Consider the following 10009-nt stretch of genomic DNA (forward strand, 5'->3'; position numbering starts at 1 on the left):
TAGTTATTGTTTGTTTTCCTTAATCCTTTCCTCATTACTTTCAACAAATAAAACATTTTATAATGTAATGTGGACCAAGGTGTGTATGGTGTACTAAAATTCTGAAAGAGGATTAATTTTTTATTTCTCAATATGTATGGCATACCAATTAATGGCCATGGCTATACTATAAGCATAAGTATCCACAAAGAACAGGCTTAATTTTGACCGTAACATGTGAATATAATTGAAGCAAAAGTAGAAAATGAAATGAGTAAGAACACACATGCTTAAAATTGAAACAAATTCTGCCCAGCAACATGACATACCGGCGGCGGGAAGGGGGCGCTATCTTTCGCGCCACTGAGACAAAGGAGACAAAGATGGAGGTTACGTCGCCTAGTATGTTGTCAGACCTTACAGTAAGTATCATTTACCAGTTTATCTTAATGTACTGAAAATATGCCGGGTTTCTGGAAGAATGTGAATTTATATAAAATATAGGAGTTATGTAGGAGTTTAGAGTTTAAGTTAATTACTGCTTAACTATACCTAACTAACCTTAATGTAACAGTCTTGCTAACATATCCTACTCTTAATTTTATTATTAGTTCTTGGATTTCGTGCCATACTCCATTAGAGTTAATGTGTTTTGGTAGTATTTTTATGTATTACTTTATTCATGTATTTATCTATTTACTTTATTTATGTATTAGAGTATTCAGAAATTGCTCTTAGAACCAGTGTGGTAGTTGGCTAGCGGCTCCGACAGGCATTATGTTGTCTATGAGCAACGCCAGAGTCAGCACCTAACCGTAGCAGTGTTGAGTAAAATGACAATATTGTCGTTAGCTCTGAATATAGCAAATGTAGTTATCACCGCGACCATTCGTTTACTAGCAGAGAATAGGAATAAAGACTGAGTAACTTTAACATGAAATATACCTCATATTGACAGAGATAATTATTTTTTCAAGCAGTTAAAGCAGTTTTTGCATCTAGTATGATTAACTAAAGTATGTGCACATTCTTTTTTAAGGCTTATTGCTGGAAACATGCTCTGATATAGTTTCTTTTTTATGCAGAACTTCTGAGGAAGTAATAGTCAGTGTTATTTAAAAAACCAAACAACAGCAACTTGACCATGCAAATTATCTTACTTATTTAGCCATGTGTTTCATTTTTTCAGCACACATATGACAACTTAGAATCTGTCAAAGTCCTTGTAACCACTTTTATAGATGAGAAAGAAATTTGTAAAAAAAAAAAAATTCTTATTGTCAGCAGTGCCACAGACATCAGACATCACTATTAGTCAGGATCAGATTTATTCACCAAGTAGCAACTAGAAGATAAAATCAATTTATTTATTATTCAGAATTTCTTTTAGTCATTGCGTTATAATCACGTAGTTAAGAAACCGCCTTCTTCTGCTGCAGCTTTTTGAGTAAACTCGTGCTTTTATGCTCTGTGGAAATTTGCTGTCATGACTTTGAAGATTATTGCAGAGAGGTAAAGTGTCTGGTGTTGCCTTTACACAGTCTACCATTACCACAGAAGAACAAAGTCAACCCCTGAAGTCACTCAGGAAAGCCCCACAGATTCTTAAGGAGTATGAAACCTGTCGGTGCCATCGAGGAGGCTCCTTGTGAAGACTTGCATTGGGGATTTGGTGGAGAGGTGTGGTTAGTAAGTATAGCACTTTACTGTACTTTGTTAAAATTTTGCAATGAATGTTTTCCTTTAAAAATGTTGAAGTGCACAGAAGTAAAAAAGTTTGTTTTCCAGTTACCCTCTTAGTGCAGAGAAGCTAACTGTAGCAAAAAGCATCCTCACCACTTTTCCACCCTTAAGTGGCAGGACAGGGGGAAGGATTTGTAAGTAAATTTAGCATTTTAATAATGTAAATTCCACTACATACTGTAAATTGCACTTGTTCCCACTTACTGTGTATCGTTTAACCTTTATCTAATTATTTATTAGAGCTTTTTTTCTCAGTTAAAATTGCTCAGCTGTTACCCATATACCTCTGTCCTTTCTTCCTCAGGAGCATTATTATGATCCAGTCTCTCATTGTGGATTCCTAGAGACTAAACTGCGCAACCTTAGACGGAATCTCGACCAGGGGCAGAGACGTTATAAGAAGCGAAAAGTGACAGATGACTGTGGTGAAGACAAGAAGCTCAGGCGAGAGGATGGGAATACCAGCAGCACAGATGAGTGGGTCACCCAAGTTATTGCGGCCCTCAGCTGAGAACCTTCCAATTATCATGTCAGGCATGGAGGAAACATACACCAGTCTCAGAGCCTGGAATATTCGGAGAGTACCCACGGTTTTTGGACATGCCAAGTCTGGTAAGTTGCTTGGTTCTCTGGTAATGGTTTATGTACTCCTTCTCCACTCAGTTGTGTTTTGCATACAAAGTATGTAACAGGAGTCGATACATTTGGAGGTATGTTTATGAGCTCCTAGTGAATATTTTGAAAGTTTTATAACTTCAGAGTTTGATCATTACTCCCTGCGCACTGATTACAATGAGCATCACTTTTCACATGGTCCAAAATCTTAGTCGTACCACCAAATGACTATCTAATAGTAGGGACATCAAATGACAATGCAGAAAGTGCTGCTCGTGGAAGTGAAAACCCTACAAAAAAAATCACCTAAATCTGTATGAAACTGCTTTCAGCAGCACTATTTTCAACAAAAAAGCTCTACAGGACAAACCGCAGACAGACAACATAAGAAATTGTCTGCTAGAAAGTTGAACATCAGCTAAAAAGTCCTAATTTTTTCTCAGGGTCTGATGGGACCCAAATCATAGCTAAAATTAAGGAATAATGGACTTGTATTCAAATACCACTCCAAGTAAATTGTTGTTTCACTGTGTAGGTAAGCTTGATGTGGAATGGGTAACAGAAATGTGATACTGTAAAGTTTGATTTTAGCCATACAGCTACCAAATGGACAGAATGTACTTTTGATTTAATGTATTTAATGCTTCATTTTAAACGTAAACACTTCTTTTATTTCCGTAGACTGGACTTGGAGTTTGGCAATCTTACAGGAGGAAAGGTGGACCTCTTTTTGCGAAAATGGGAAGCCAGTAGGGCTGCCACAAACGATTATTTTGATAGTCGACTAGTCACCGATTATTTATGCGATTAGTCGACTAATCAGATCATCATCCACTGGACGTAAAACTACAGCTTATTGCACCAGCAGCATCTGCTCTTATATAACTATCATTAGCTTACAGCTTTAAGCTTTTAAGGTGCTAACTAAAAATAAAGACAAGATGATAGTTTATTCAATTTTAATGAAATTTGCAGATTGTTTCGGTAAAGTTTAATAAACTCCTTGCTATCTAAAATATAACAGGACACCGGAGTATATTCTCCAGCATCTCACACTTCTGATGATCAGCTGTCTGCTTGACGTTTATTCAGCTGTGTAAAAACTATAACTTTAATCTCAGCCAAACCGATTTACTCAGGAACAAATAAAATACTAAAAAAAAAAAAAAAAAAAAGCCAAACAACAACATTTTTAATTTATCTAAGTGACTCATATATATTTAACCTGAGTCGCGAAAGACGGCGGTGGGTTTGAAAACAATTTGCCGGGAGTCCGGTGTTCTCACGGCGCTAGTGACCTAGCCCCCGGCTAGCTATCGAGCTAGTGGGTAACAGACGTCTCCGAAAACGTCGGAGCGCTTTTGAAAATATGTGGTGTCCTGATAAACTGAGCCGATATTTGAGGTTTACACAGCTACATTCTCGCCTGAAAATATGTTAAACGTTTATTTTGTGACCCAGAAAGAATAATAAGAGTAATATTAAAACTAACTAGCTACCGCCATTGTTGGAAACTAAGCTGGGCCGCGCTATGAATTCTGGGACACAGCTGCTTCTTCTTCTTCTTCGGGGTTTAACGGCAGCTGGCATCCTTGTACATGCTGTGCTGCCATCTTCTGTTTCAGTCCGTTATTACACTCTTAAATCCTGCTATTATTCCTGCGTCTTTTGCGATCTTACAAAGCTTCAAACGACACGTCGACTATTAAATCAGTCGTCGACGATTTTGATAGTCGACGTAATCGTGACTAGTCGACAAATCGTGGCAGCCCTAGAAGCCAGTATCATTCCGAAGCTCAAATCAGTAGCTGCCCTGGAAACAAGAACCCCCCCGCCATGTGTTAACACACCTACTCCCACCAGTTGGTGCCAGTCGTTGCAGCCTTTTTTGCACTGGTATGTATTCAGTAAAGTTCTCACGGTATTTACCTGAGGAAAGCATTTGTCTACACCTCACTGAATACTATCTTTATCTTCCCCATCTCCAAGCCTGGAACAAGTATTGCATCGCTTTGCAGTGATCCTGAAGCATCATCCACAACACACCAACCCCAGCTGATATGCATCGGTGATCTAAAGAGGGCAACCAGGCAGTACATCATTGTTGCTAAGAATGACAGAGTAACCATTTCTCTGAATGATGGCCTGACGTGTGCTGTGGATAAGCTTTTCAAACTGTACTGGGTATGTAACTTGTCCTATCCAGCACCACTTGGCTCCGTCTTCACCTTCTTTGAGTTTGTCTATGACCTGCCGCTGTCCACCCAAAGGAAAACCAAAGTACTGGAGCTGATTGCACAGATTAAAGGATGCAAGTAAAATGTTCACCTGTCCAAAATGTAGAGAGTCTCTGTTCACAGAGGTGAGAAACCTCATTTGGCATCTTTGTCAAATACACTGCTTATCAGGACTGACCATTTTTATGCCTATGCAGTGGAAAGGTCAGACAATATGAACTGATTGGCTGAAATTTTTGATTTTCGTATTTAAACCCAAGGTACAAAATTGTATAACCTGGATGCTATATTTGCCAAAATGTATGTTTTTCTGTTTGCATGCAACTGCACATTTGTTAAATGTTGACAATTTGTTGAAGATGACAATTGTTACCTTTAAAAATTGAGGGGAGTTTGACATTACATTCGAAACTCAACTGCAGCAACCAGGGCAGATAGGCAGCATTGATGAGTATACATCACGTTTGAGGGGACCGGTTTTGATCAGATACTATGCTTTCAATTCCTATCACATTTCTCTTTTTGGAGAAATAATCTTCCAAACTATGGCTATTATGTTAATGGCTTTCAAACTACACTTTGTCTGGATAGTACTTTGTCTGCAATGCCCTGCCAGCAGTCTTTTCTCTGGATAACTCAGGTCCCTGGGTTAAATGGACGCACAAAACTTCCACTACAATAAGGTGATTATTCCAGCAGGGCAGCAGGGATTCCAGCTGAGTTTAAGCATCTTTAAGCTTCCCTGTTGAGCCATTCTGAGACTTGCATTGAATCCCAAGCTGTGACTTCAAAAGCCACTAGAACTTCTACTGCAGTGACTATGCTGGGTGGCAAGCAGTCGTCAGATATCTGAGTATTTATGATCACTGACGTGTGTGTGTGTGTGTGTGTGTGTGTGTGTGTGTGTGTGTGTGTGTGTGTGTGTGTGTGTGTGTGTGTGTGTGTGTGTGTGTGTATGTATGTATGTATGTATGTATGTATATATTTAAATATATATTAGTACAAATGAGATATTTAGTGTTTCTGTCATTCAGACATGTTTAACTTTATTCAGCCATTCCAAAAGCTTTAGGCCAATTTAATTCATATTTTTTTTCCATTTTACCTTCTTTCGAGTTTAGGGAATTGCATGGATCTGGCTTTAAACTGGGCACCATCACTGCACCAGTTGATAAGGGTTTTAAGTCAGTCTGTGGAGTCTAAATCTAACAAGGGATGGAAATTTCAAGTTGTGGGTGGAACTCAGGCTGAAAAAATAAATCAAAAAAGTAAATTTAAAAATATGAAGTCAAGTCGTTAGGAAGGTGTTGAAAGATTCCAGGTAGAGTGGGTTTGTTGCAGCGTTTTGAATTTAGATGGATAATTTTCCTAAAAATGTGTAGTTGTCACAACGGGGTTTGCCAGTGTATTAGGTACAGGACCCAAAACCAGATGCAGAGAGGTACAGCTGGTTTCAACACAAAGCGAGCCTTTACTCGGGTTGAAGGCAGTTGCAAACTATGAACACCTATGAAGAAACTATGACTGACTTTAACCACCGTGGAGCGTAAAACAGATAACCTGACAATGTGAACAGAAACACACAGACTAAATACACACAAGGTGTGATTAGAGGAAGTGAAAACACATGAGGAAACAGCTGATACACATGAACCTAATGACGCTACTGGGAAGAGAAAATAAAAACAATAACAACGGCACAGTAGGCCCCGCCAAAATAAAACAGGAAATATGAGACGTAGAAATGACAACAGAAGCTTGACAATAGGGAACACACAGAGCTAAATCACATAACAAACTAGACAAGAAACAAAACACAAAAACTCATGAGACAGATGATAATAATGGCAAACCAAAACTCAACTAAACCTTAAATAAGAATAACAAAGGAACTTATCATCACAACTTTAACATAAGTGACTCAAAAATACAAAATAAACCACAAAACACTGAGTCAGTGACCCATCCCGTGACAATAGTCTGTAAATAAGTTCTTCCATTGTTTGAGCTCCAGCTCATGGTGACAGTTTTGGGGTGGAAGTTAGAGACACAGGAAATAATCTATTGTTTCCTTTGTTCAGATGGGTTGTTGATGTGTCTCCTGGTAGACAGTGGGGTGTTGCAGCCGAGGAAGCATGCCTCCCACTATTCCCGTCTACTTTCTTCATCTTCCTGACTGTCCTCCCGTTGTCTTTGCTAACCTCTTTGAATACTTTGCTGTATTTCCTCAATTCACCAGCAACACCAGATACCTTCTTGGTAGTTTTCTTTCTCCACTTCAGTCCTCTGGTATCTCTTCACCACCACTCAGAATTTCTACCCGATGTCTGTTCTTCCTTCTTCGATTTCAACTTTAATCTTTGCCTCTTTCACTGACTTCCTCTGCTTGATTTCTAAAACCACCCTACCAGCTGATGCTGCCTAGCTACATGCAGGCTCCTGCGTGCACCTTCCTTTACTCTTACACATCAACATCACTCTATGTTCCTACCTCTTCTTGACATACTTGTTAACCACAGTCATTTCATTTTTTTTCCACAAAATTCACTAATCCATCCTTCCACATTCATCTCTTTAACATATCTACCCAACACCTTTCTTTTACCTCTATTCCCTTCACCTGTGTGTCCATTGAAGTCTTCTCCAGTCACTTCTGCGGATACTCTCTCGCTTCCTCTAGAATTCTTCCTTCTCTTCTAACTTACATCAAAATTTGTCCAGCTTCAAACTCATGATCCTGCACATTCCCAACATTCACATACTCTTCCCTTAAGATTAACCCTACTCAGTTTCTCTCCCTATCTACACCATAGGCAAACAGTTTGAATCAGTCTCCGGACCTGTACATACAAAATACCTACTTTCCTTCTCACCATCATAGCAGCCAGCTCTCTTCTTTTATCAGTCATATTTCATACAGGACTGGACATTTAAGCATGAAGATATGCTGGTTCAAATAATATCTTCAAAAAAAATTGATTGTTTGAATTGATTTGCTACTGTAACTGCTATCGGTGAAATATACTTTAACAATACCTACACAGTGAAGACGAAGAAGAAAGTTTTGGTTGTTTTATTCTAATATCAAATTATAAAAATATGTATTTAAACCACTTACTGGGAGAATCTCAATGTCAAAAACATGGTGCTATGCTCCATGCATTTGTCTTGAGGTGTACTACAGCATGCAGCTACTTATTTGTAAACAGTGTGAAAATGCATGCTAATTGGTTGGGAAACGGATGATGCTGTTTTGTAGTATACACACACACACACACACACACACACACACACACACACACACACACACACACACACACACACACACACACAGCCTGTTAGAGAAATCAGACCATTAAATATGATTGACCTCACTCTGATGAATATAAATTTAATAGTACACTGACCTTCTTCAAACGTATGTGTCTGAAGCGCTAAAGCGACTTTAGCTTATTTAGCAGTTAATCCAGTACAGACTCTACTATAAATCCTCTTTCTGCATATGTAGCTGTCTCACACACACACATTAAATTAATTACCATGCCCAAATCCCAAACTCAATCCATGCTCTGCATTTCTTCCTAATCCCCAAACTTACAGCTTTGTTGAATGCAGGGGTCAGCCTATACTTAAATCCATCAATGGAGTGAATATTGAATGGGTTCTCTTCTATGGATAACTGCCTGAGTCACTTTTTACACATTCAGTGAACGTATGCGTGTAGTTTATGGTAGCTAATTCAGGGGACTTTGGCCCAAACAGCCCAAGCGACTACTTACAGTTTTTGCTCGTTGCTTGAACACTATAAACCCATGCTTATACTAAAGTAACACAACTTGAAGCTTTTGTTACCATACCTCAAACACATGTACCCATACCTTAAACAAAAGTGCTGCTTTGCACTCTGGTTGCAATTATGCAACACACTTACTCCTTTATGCAACACACATGGTCCTGCATACTACACTCTATTTCATACATAAGACACTTCGTTCAAAAATGAAATTTCAGGGTGCCATTTGGAAAACACATGTATCCAAAATACAAAACACATCGGGTAATTGCAACCACTCAAATATACACCTGAAGGCACTTACTTGCAAAACTGAACACCAATTAGCCAACCACAAAAAGCCCTCAGTTTAGCCATTTCAAGAACTTTGCAAGCATGGATGGAGGGAGAGCAAGAGGAAGAGGAGGAGGAGGTCAAAGAGGCCATGCACGGACCCATATTTCTGATGATATAAGAGCAACTTTGGTGGACCATGTCATCAACCACGGCCTGACTATGAGGGAAGCTGGGCAGAGAGTCCACCCACATCTAAGCCGTTTCACAGTGGCATCTGTAATAAGAAAATTCCGACTAGAAAACAGGTCTGTCTTCATCTCACTGCCTTCTACTCTACTCAGATGGTTTTTATAGTACTGTTCTACAGTTACCATATCAAGTGTACAGGGTATTGCAGGGTGCTAATGCTCCTTTTGCAGCCAAAGTGGTAGTTTCTGTGAAACATACCATGATTACTTATATTGAAGTACAGTGTTGTACAGTGGATGATACAGTATATACAGTAAAGTACTGTAAGAAAAATAAGCAAACCAATGACAATATGTGGTTGTATTTCTCTAGAATGACTCGAAGACCTTCTGGGGGAGGACGCCAACGCCTGTTCACACAACGGCAGGAACTTGCCGTTGTGGACCTAGTGAGGGCAGACAATGCTATCCGTCTCCACCAGCTACGAAAGCAAATACTTGCAGACAGGCAAGTGTTCAACAACATAAACCATGTGAGCATCACCACCATCAGACGCATCTTGGGAAAACACAGCATCACCATGAAGCAGCTCTACAGAGTACCATTTGAGAGGAACAGTGACAGGGTCAAAGGACTTCGAGCTGAATATGTACCATATCAGTACCACATGAATACATTCTGAGATTCTGAGAGCTACACAGGTACCCGTGTGATGGGGTGAGGGTTCTGTATGTGTAGCACTGTAGTACAGTAATATGTTCTCTCTTTTTTTTTTTTTTTTTTTTTTACAGAGAATCTTGGCCATGGATGGAGCTGCACAGCCTCATGAATTCATTTTCATTGATGAAGCTGGATTCGACCTGTGCAAAACAAGACGACGGGGTCGTAATGTAATTGGCCAAAGGGCAATTGTGCACGTTCCAGGGCAGCGCGGGGGAAATATCACATTGTGTGCCGCCATAAGCCTTCGACGGCTTCTGCATCATCATGCAAAACTAGGTCCATACAATAGCCAACATATACTCACATTTCTAGATCTCCATGATATAGTTGTACAGAATAGACCAGATCAGCCCAGGTTTGTGGTGATATGGGATAATGTCAGTTTCCATCGGGCTGCTCTGGTCCAGGCCTGGTTCTCCAACCACAGTCAACTTGAAGTGGTATGCTTGCCCCC

The 10009-nt window shown here is 39.6% G+C and overlaps 1 pseudogene; it reads left to right on the plus strand.

Annotated features, from left to right (window-relative positions):
* Positions 1 to 204: 204 nt before the first annotated feature.
* LOC146685923 (uncharacterized) lies at positions 205 to 2631 on the plus strand (annotated as a pseudogene).
* Positions 2632 to 10009: the final 7378 nt, after the last annotated feature.

The sequence above is a fragment of the Copadichromis virginalis genome, linkage group LG19 (genome assembly GCF_057382275.1).
Source record: "Copadichromis virginalis isolate Kocher_CV1m ecotype Utaka linkage group LG19, C_Virginalis_male_GT1.1, whole genome shotgun sequence".
Classification (NCBI taxonomy): Eukaryota; Metazoa; Chordata; class Actinopteri; order Cichliformes; family Cichlidae; genus Copadichromis; species Copadichromis virginalis.